The sequence below is a fragment of the Pristiophorus japonicus genome, unplaced genomic scaffold, assembly GCF_044704955.1.
Source record: "Pristiophorus japonicus isolate sPriJap1 unplaced genomic scaffold, sPriJap1.hap1 HAP1_SCAFFOLD_113, whole genome shotgun sequence".
In the NCBI taxonomy this organism is placed as follows: Eukaryota; Metazoa; Chordata; class Chondrichthyes; family Pristiophoridae; genus Pristiophorus; species Pristiophorus japonicus.
Window position 1 is genome coordinate 1,908,899 of NW_027250788.1, and position 8,819 is coordinate 1,917,717.

At 47.6% G+C, this 8,819-nt stretch overlaps 1 non-coding gene across 1 annotated transcript; it reads right to left on the minus strand.

Annotated features, from left to right (window-relative positions):
• Nucleotides 1-1,979: 1,979 nt before the first annotated feature.
• trnak-cuu (transfer RNA lysine (anticodon CUU)) lies at nt 1,980-2,052 on the minus strand. The gene has a single exon. It is a non-coding gene; the product is annotated as a tRNA-Lys (tRNA).
• Nucleotides 2,053-8,819: the final 6,767 nt, after the last annotated feature.

Below are 8,819 nucleotides of genomic sequence, written 5' to 3' on the forward strand. Positions count from 1 at the left end.
ATGCCTTTAACTGTTTTGTTCCCGAGGATTCGGTGCCGCACAATTCCAGGTTGTCATTGTGCGTTTTGGCTGCACGAATATATTCCGCAAACATTGCCAGCTGTGCTGTTATCCAGAGAGTTCCCACTCCCACACTTTTATGAACATTTAGTTCATGGAAAACGATAACAATTTTTTACATGGACCATGGTCCTCCATCCAGTCCATGAGAAATAAATTACGTAATTGTGTTTAAAGGAACTGGTGGAAATTGTCTGACCTATCGTTATGGCTTTGCTCAGATTCTGAGAATCAACAGTTTGCGAAGAATTATCTCATGGCCAATGCCAAGCACGAAAATGTCTCTCAGCATTTGTTCTAGGAATCCCTCAAATTCGCAATGTCCTGCGAGGCGCCTTAATTCGGCGACATAGCGCGCCACTTCCTGGCCCTCCGACCGTTGGCACGTGTAGAACCGATACCTCGCCATCAGATCGCTTTCTTTCGGATTTAGATGCTCGCAGACCAGCGTACACATTCTTCATAGGATTTAGTTGTTGGTGTCACCAGAGCGAGAAGATTCTTCATGAGGCCATTGGTTGCTGCCCCACAGACGGGAAGGAGGATCGCCCTTCATTTGGCAGCGTTCTCGTCCCCTTCCAGCTCGTTGGCCACGAAGTATTGGTCGAGTATCTCCACAAAGGCTTCGCAATCGTCCACTTCTCCAGGATACCAAATGTTCCTTGCATTTTTGCGTGGTTGTTCATTGGCTCGTCGCCAATTGATACGCTCATAATAAAGGATGAAACTTAGTATTGTGAATAATGAGAAAGTGTGACCTTAGCTCCTTTAATAATACTCCAGAGTACAGGTACCTCATGGGTGGCCTGCTAACATACTGTGCTCCCAAGGGATACTGGGATCCCTTGGGACTCCGACAGGTAGGCCCTCTGGTGGTGGTGTGTACAGGTTGTCATGGGTTAAATACATAACACAAGATGTGTACAGAAATCAACCATCAAAAGCCCTGTCATTAGCCACAGGGGTTTCCTGCAATTTTCTGATCGCAAAGCGCTTTCAGTCCTTGTCCTTAAAATTGCAGACGCAGAAATTGGGGAGTTTAATGACTTTAAAAGGAGGACATTGTTGTTTGGTGCCGTTCTGGTCAGAGAAATGTTTGTGAAAGGAACTTTTTGCAGAGAGAGGGATTGAGCATTCCAGCTTGTTCCTGAACACTTCTCTTTGGGCACTGAGCTCAGCAGCAATTTCTGTCGTGTGGAGGCGATCACATTTCCCTCACACGTGAAAAGTTCCCGGTTCAAGCCTGCGCAGAAACATTATTTCTCAAACAAAAACTTGTCTGCAATAAAATTAAATAAAAGCTGTTTTGGATACATTGTTGCATGAGCAATGCACATTTAAACCAGTCTCCTCAAATACAGATTGTGTAAAATCAGATCGGGGATAAAACTTCATCAAGGATAAAAGTTTCATGAATTATTAAAGTTCACTTATTGAAGTTTTGACTGTCCCTGTCCGCATTTCTTTCATTCTGTGAAACAACACTATCGGTTTACACCAGCGGAACTAAGCTGCATTTGAATCCCGCAAACAACTCATTAATTATTCGCTTTTCCCCAGTTCCAGAGCTCAGAGAGTTATTGTCCATCTCTGGGATACAAGCAACCTCAGACCCGGGCCAAAGCTCCCCGTGCACCGAGCACAGGCTCAGGAAAACCCCGGGAGAGAGGGTATCCCGGCCACTGGGCCTTCCAGCATCCCTGAACAAGCGCCCGGTCTGAAACTTTCCAGAGTAATAACTTGTAACTGGAGCATCTAACAGTAAGGACGGCCGAGCGGTCTGAGGCACTGCTTTCAATATTTGATTAAATTATCAACTCTCCCTCAGTTCGCATTTTTATCATTGTGCAAAAGAAGATCATGGGTTCATTAATGATATTTACCCGCGAAAGCAACATAAAAGTTTAATGAAAAGTAAACGCCCAACGTGGGGCTCGAACCCACGACCCTGAGATTAAGAGTCTCATGCTCTACCGACTGAGCTAGCCGGGCTTCTCAGCAGTTATTCTGTCAATCCCCTTCAGAATATTGTCTGTTTCAATGAGATCACCTCTCATTCTTCGAAACTCCAGCAAGTATCGGCATATTCTACACAATCTCTCACCATAGGACAGTCCTCTCATCCCAGGAATCAATCTGGTGAACCTCCGTTGTACCACCTCCCAGGCAAGTATATCCTTCCTCAGATAAGGAGACCAAAACTGTGCGCAGTACTCCAGGTGTGGTCTCACCAGGGCCCTGCACAATTGGAGCAAGACTTCCTTACTCTTGTACTATGGGCGGAATATTAGGTGCTACGGGCCGAATATCCTGTTTTTCTGCTGATTCTACGGTTGTATAAAAAGTTATAAAAAATCAACAGTCACTCAGCAAACATATTTGTATTTCCTTCAGTGTGCAAAACATGTGGGTGGATTAATGATGATAACAATTATTCAGGATCTCACAGACTTGAAATATATTTGTCAGCTTGCTTTGTAAAAATGCTTTCTCTGACCGGGAATCAAACCCAGACCACGGCAGTGACAGCACCAAATCCTAACCACTGGACGACCAGGGAACACTGCTTGCAGCCTCTGTGACAGCTTTATATATAGTCAGATTACAATCACAGCTGAGAATTGTGCGGTGACACGGGGTGTAACTGGATTTGCTGGGAGCAGCGTGGAGGCCCCGACCTGTGTGAGAACACCAGCGGCAGGTTGGGGCCATAAAAGGAGCGGTGAGCGGCGTCCTGGGAGCAGCGTGGTGGTGTACCACGGCAAGGTACAGCGCGAGCTGGTGCAGGAGGGCGACGGCAGCGAAGAGTGATGTCATCAAAGTCCAGGTCGGTGATTGGAGCGTGGGCAGGTACAGCTGGAGCAGCGAGAGACTAGGGAGGAATGTGATCGAGGCCCAGGGGCGGCGTGAGTTCAGGGCCAGGGGCCCAGTGGCAGCACGGACCAGCCCACACTGCGATATGTGTGGGCACTGGGTCTGTGCATCAGTACTGGTCTCCAGTCGTCTTGGATAACCCTTGCCACTGGACCAAGACCTAGCTCTGTCAAGTCCGTGTGATGGCTGGGGTGCAACGGTCACCACACGTTAAAAAAATCCACGCACAGGCATCTTCCACCCGTCAACATACAGTTCGGGACCTGGAATATTAGGTCCATCATTGAAACACCTGTGAACTCATCCTTTTTTGGCGTGGAAGAAAGTCATCCTCGCTTCGAGGGACTGCCTATGATGATGATGAACTGCATTTTCTGCAGTCCGCGGGCAGCAGGTGATGAAAGCGGGCGTGAGAGGGTGAGTGACAGGTGGGCACTGCTTCTGATGCTGTCTGACCCACGGTGGGAGTGGCCGGGGATTTTGAAGCCCTTTCATTGCACCAATGCAGGGTAAATGAAACTGTGTTCCAGGAACCTTCATGTCTACAAACATAGGCACTCTGCACTGTAGACCTCGTGGTGTAACGGTCGTGTGTCTGACTCCAGATCAGAAGGCTGCGTGTTTATATCACGTCGGCGTCACTGTAATTTTCCATATTGTTCTTCCGGAATTGAGATTTTCTTTGCTGTATCACAATTTACTTTCCCACCCATCTTTGTATCATCAGCAAACTTGGCTCCATTACACTGTGTCCATATATCCCTGGGATAGGGGAGGGAAGACACACCGGAGAAGTGTGAGCTTGTGGACCGGAGAAGTTGCAGCTGCTGGAGCTGAGCGTTTTATCGGGGAGGGACGGGGGAAGAGCCCGCCGAGCGACCGGAGAAGCTGAGAAGCTGCTGTGCTTTTCATCGGGTTTGACACTGTTTAGAAATGGCCGAGTGCCAAGTTTTCTCTCCCTACTGCCCATGCGCGAAGTTGCCGGCAGTATTTTCGGCGCAGGCATTTGGCTCCGCCCCCCACTTCACCATCGACACCACGCCAGGACTCCGGGGACTGTACACAGCGGCCAGGATGGGGCGAGTTTTTCCCCGAGCCGTTTCCAGCGCGCAAAGTCGGTGCGCTTGAGGTCAGTGCGCCGACAAAACTGCTTGGGGAAAATCTAGCCCTTGAAGAGTAAGGAGTACACTGAAGGAAATACAAATATGTTTGCCGAGCAACTGTCAAATTTTAATAACTTTTTATACAACCATCGAATCAGCAAAAAAAACAGGGCACTCGCCCCATAGTACCTAATATATAGCCGACAGTACAAGAGTAAGGAAGTCTTGCTACAATTGTACAGGGCCCTGGTGAGACCACACCTGGAGTACTGCGCACAGTTTGGTCTCCTTATTTGAGGAACGAAATAATTGCCTGGGAGGTGGTACAACAGAGGTTCACCAGATTGATTCCTGGTGTGGGAGGACTGTCTTAAGCTGAGAGATTGTGTAGAATGGGCCGATACTCTCCGGAGTTTAGAAGAATGAGAGGTGATCTCATTGAAACACACAATATTCTGAAGGGGATTGACAGGGTAGATGGTGAGGGTTGTTTTCCCCGAGCTGGAGTGTCTAGAACCAGGGTCGCAGTCTCAGGTTAAGGGGTCGGCCATTTAAGACAGAGATGAGGAGGAATTTCTTCACTCAGAGGGATATGAATCTTTGGAATTCTCTGCCCCACAGGCCTGTGGATGCTGAGTCTCTGAATATATTCAAGGCTGCGTTAGATAGATTTTTCGAGTCTCGGGGAATCAAGGGATCGAGAGATCACTGGAGTTTGGACGAATGAGAGGGGATCTCATGGAAACATATAAAATTCTGACGGGACTGGACAGGTCCCGATGTTGGGGAAATCCAGAACCAGGGGTCATAATCTAAGGGGTAAGGGGTAAGCCATTTAGGTCTGAGATGAGGAGAAACTTCTTCGCTCAGCGAGTTGTTAACCTGTGGAATTCTCTGCCGCAGAGGTGTTGACGCCAGTTTGTTAGATATATTCAAGAGGGAGTTAGATGTGGCCCTTATGGCTGAAGTGATCAAGGGGTATGGAGAGAAAGCAGGAAAGGGGTACTGAGCTGAATGATCATCCATGATCTTATTGAATTGTGGTGCAGGCTCGAAGGGCCGAATGGTCTACTCCTGCACCTATTTTCTATGTTTCAATGTTTCTATGTCCTGCTAATGCTTCTTTAATAATGGATTCCAACATTTGCACAACCACAGATGTTAGGCTAGCTGGTCTATAGTTTCCTGATTTTTGTCTGCCTCCTTTTTTAAATAGTGGCATTACATTTGCAGTTTTCCAATCTGCTGGGTCCTCCCCAGAATCCAGTGAGTGCATGTCCACAGATCACTGAAAGTAGCAGGCCAGGTAGCTAATGTGGTTGAGAAGAAATATGGAATGCTTGCTTTTATTAGCCGAGGCATAGAATACAAGAGATGGGGTCGGTGGGGCAGGTTAGGTCACAGCTGGAGTACTGCGTGCAGTTCTGGTCGCCATATTACAGGAAGGACATGATTGCACTGAAGATGGTGCAGAGCAGATTTATGAGGATGTTGCGGGGAGTGGAGAATCTTCGCCTTGAGGACAGATTAGATAGGCTGGATTTGGTTTCCATGGAACAGAGCCTGAGGGGAGACCTCATTGAGTTGTATAAAATTATGAGGGGCCTAGATATAGTGGATAGAAAGGACCTATTTCCCTTGTCAGAGGGATCAACAACAAGGAGGCATAAATTTAAAGTAATTGGTCGAAAGTTTAGAGGGGAAATTTCTTCACCCAGCGGGTTGTGGGTGTCTGGAACTCACTGCTTGAAAGGGTGGGAGAGGCAGAAACCCTCACCACATTTAAAAAGTGCTTGGATGTGCACCGAAAGTGCCGTAACCTGCAGGGCTATGGACCTCGAGCTGGAAAGTGGGATTAGGCTGGAGAGCCTCTTGTTGGCCGGCACAGACACGTTGGGCCGAAATGGCCTCCTTCCGTGATGCAAACTTCTTTGATTCTATGAACTCGTTTGCAAAGAGTTGAGGTGCGTGTGAGGTGATTTGGGAACATCTTTCCTCACATGACAACATTTCAAAGGCAACTCAACGGCTGTCAAGCACTTTGGGTCATCATGAGTTCCTGACAGACGCTGCAGAAATGCAAGTCCTTCTTTGCAAAATTTCAACGCAAACTCAAGGCTGGTTTGTGATTTGAAACGAGAATTTTTCTGCAAATTTGAAGTAACAACCACAAAGCAAGAATCATACCCCGAGACCAACAAACCACCTGCTTAGCAAATGTGGAGATAAGATGTAACCATTATTGAAGCATTTTTAGTGTGTGTTGCTGTTCTTGATCGGAGGAGCATATGAGACGGAATCAGTGACTTTGCCTTTTCGACATGTCTTCTGAAGCGCCGCACGGTCCAACTCCTGCAGTCAATGAGCTGTCGGGACGTTAATGTATCCATCATCATCTTCATCATAGGCGGTCCCTCGAAATGAGGATGACTTGCTTCCACGCCAAAAAAGGATGAGTCCACAGGTGTTTCAATGAACGACCCGAACTACATCCCAAAGGGTGGAAGATGCCTGTGCGTGGATTTTTTTAATGTGTGGTGGCCGTTGCACCCCAGCCATCATACGGGCTTGACAGAGCGAGGTCTTGGTCCAGGGGCAAGGGTTATCCAAGACGACAGGCGACCAGCTCTGCTGCACGGACCAAGTGTACAGTGTGGGCTGGGCCGTGCTAACCCTGGGCCCCTGGCCCAAAAATCATGTCTCCGCTGGGCCCCGATCACATCCCTCTACAGTCTCTCGCCGCTCCTTCGCCCCGATCTCGCCAGTCGTGCTGTATCTGCCCACGCTCCAATCACCGACCTGGACCTTGATGACATCACTCTTCGCTGCCGCCGCCCTCCTGCACCGGCTCGCACTGCTCCCTGGAGTCGTCTCCCGGGACCTCCAGGCTGCTCCCAGGGCCGCTCGCCGTTCCTTTTATGGTCCCGACCTGCCGATGGTGTTCTCCCGTTAGTGTATCCAGGCTGTGGGTGGCCACCCCGAGCGCAGCAGAGGGGTTTCTGCATTAGTTCTGGGTTGGGACAGTATATTTCCCCTTCTCTCTTCCTCTTGTCTTTAACCCTGTGCTTTTATTTCCCTATTTATTCCCCATGTCTCAGTTTCTAGCGTTTGAAAGGGAACAAAAGATGAAATGGGTATAACTGTGGAACAATTTCTCTCACTCAAAGTTAGACGCTCTGCTGTTCGCCATGAGGCCGAGGCAGCTAGCCGTTGATATTCAGGTTCATATATAAATATATATAAATATATCTACATGTATCATAACCGTTCCCTGGTGGTCGAGGGGTTAAGATCCGGTGCACTTAACTGGTTTCAATTCTCGATCAATTCATCGCATAAAAATAATTGAGGTATGTGAGAAGATTAATAATTGCTGTATTCACCATGAATACCAGTAATTTCTGCGATAGACCGAGCTTACAGACTATCTGGCTTCTCCTGCCCTTTGCCAGGCACGTGTTCGGGGTTTAATTTAGTAAACTGGGCGAGTTCACTGATAGCGGGGAGACGGTAGGAGCCTCTGTGGCCCCACTGTGAGGATGTGGAAGTGAACACGGTGGCTGGGTGAACCGTGATATTTCTGTAAAGGGCAGTGGAGGAGAAGGATTGAGAACTTTCAGTGTGGGACAGAAGTTGTTTAACGTGAGCCAATACATTCCCGATCAGCACAGATGGAGCTCACTGGTCAGCTCCCCTCTGTTGGGGCTGTTGTGCCAGAGGTTTCTGTAGTGCAGTGGTTATCACATTTATTTATATGTGAAAAGTACCCGGTTTGATTCTGGGTAGAAACATTTTGTTTAAACTTGCGAAAAAGGAACAATCGGAGGAGAGTTTAGTCTCCTGGAAAATGCTGCCTGACCTGTTGCGATTTCCAGCATTTGCTGTTTTTATTTGCTATTTATTCTCCTGGTAAAAAGGCTCCCTTATTCCTGAATTGCTCTTGATTTAACCAATAAATAGATAACTTTCAGTGAGAGAAAACGGATCCACCGGGGACCTTTCGCATGTGAGGCCAACGTGATATCCGCTACACTGCAGCCCATCAAAGGGCGAGAAACCACTGAATAGAAAGGATGAGCTCACAAATATCAGGGTCAGTGCAGTCTGGTCAACGTCAGACCCTCCTTTCTTATTCAGCAGTGGCATGAACTGGAGTCAGATGCCACAACGTTTAATTAAAGATACAAATACAAATAAAACTTCCAAATCTTTTCACTGTAAAATTCTTTCACTTTATTTGAAATCCTACTGCGTTGAATCTGAAAATGAGCACCGTGGGATTTTATCTTCACCACTGATTCTATTTTCTCTGCACGGAAGGAGTAACCGGTGCTGTTAAATTTGACAAAAGTTGCCCCAGATTGCTGGTGACATCGGCAATACAGTGTGTAAAATGGGTTAACATGCTGAAGAACATAAGAACAAAAGAAATAGGAGCAGGAGTCGGTCATTTTCCCCTCGAGCCTGCTCCGACATTTAATACGATCATGGCCGATGCGATCATGGACTCAGGTCCACTTCCCTGCCCGCTCCCCAAAGCACAGGACAAATGATTGAAGTATCGACTGTCCCTCAGTTAGCATTTCTTTCATTGTGCAAATGAAGGTGACGGGTTAATTAATGATGCTTTTCCGTGAAAGCAACACAAAAGTTTAAGAAAAAAACATCCGGTGACTGGGAGGTGAGCGTTGCTTCTGACACCTGGTGGGAATGGGCGGGGATTTTAAAGCCCCTTGTGTTGTGAAAGCTTCATGTAGAGGAACATCTCAAACACATTGTGTA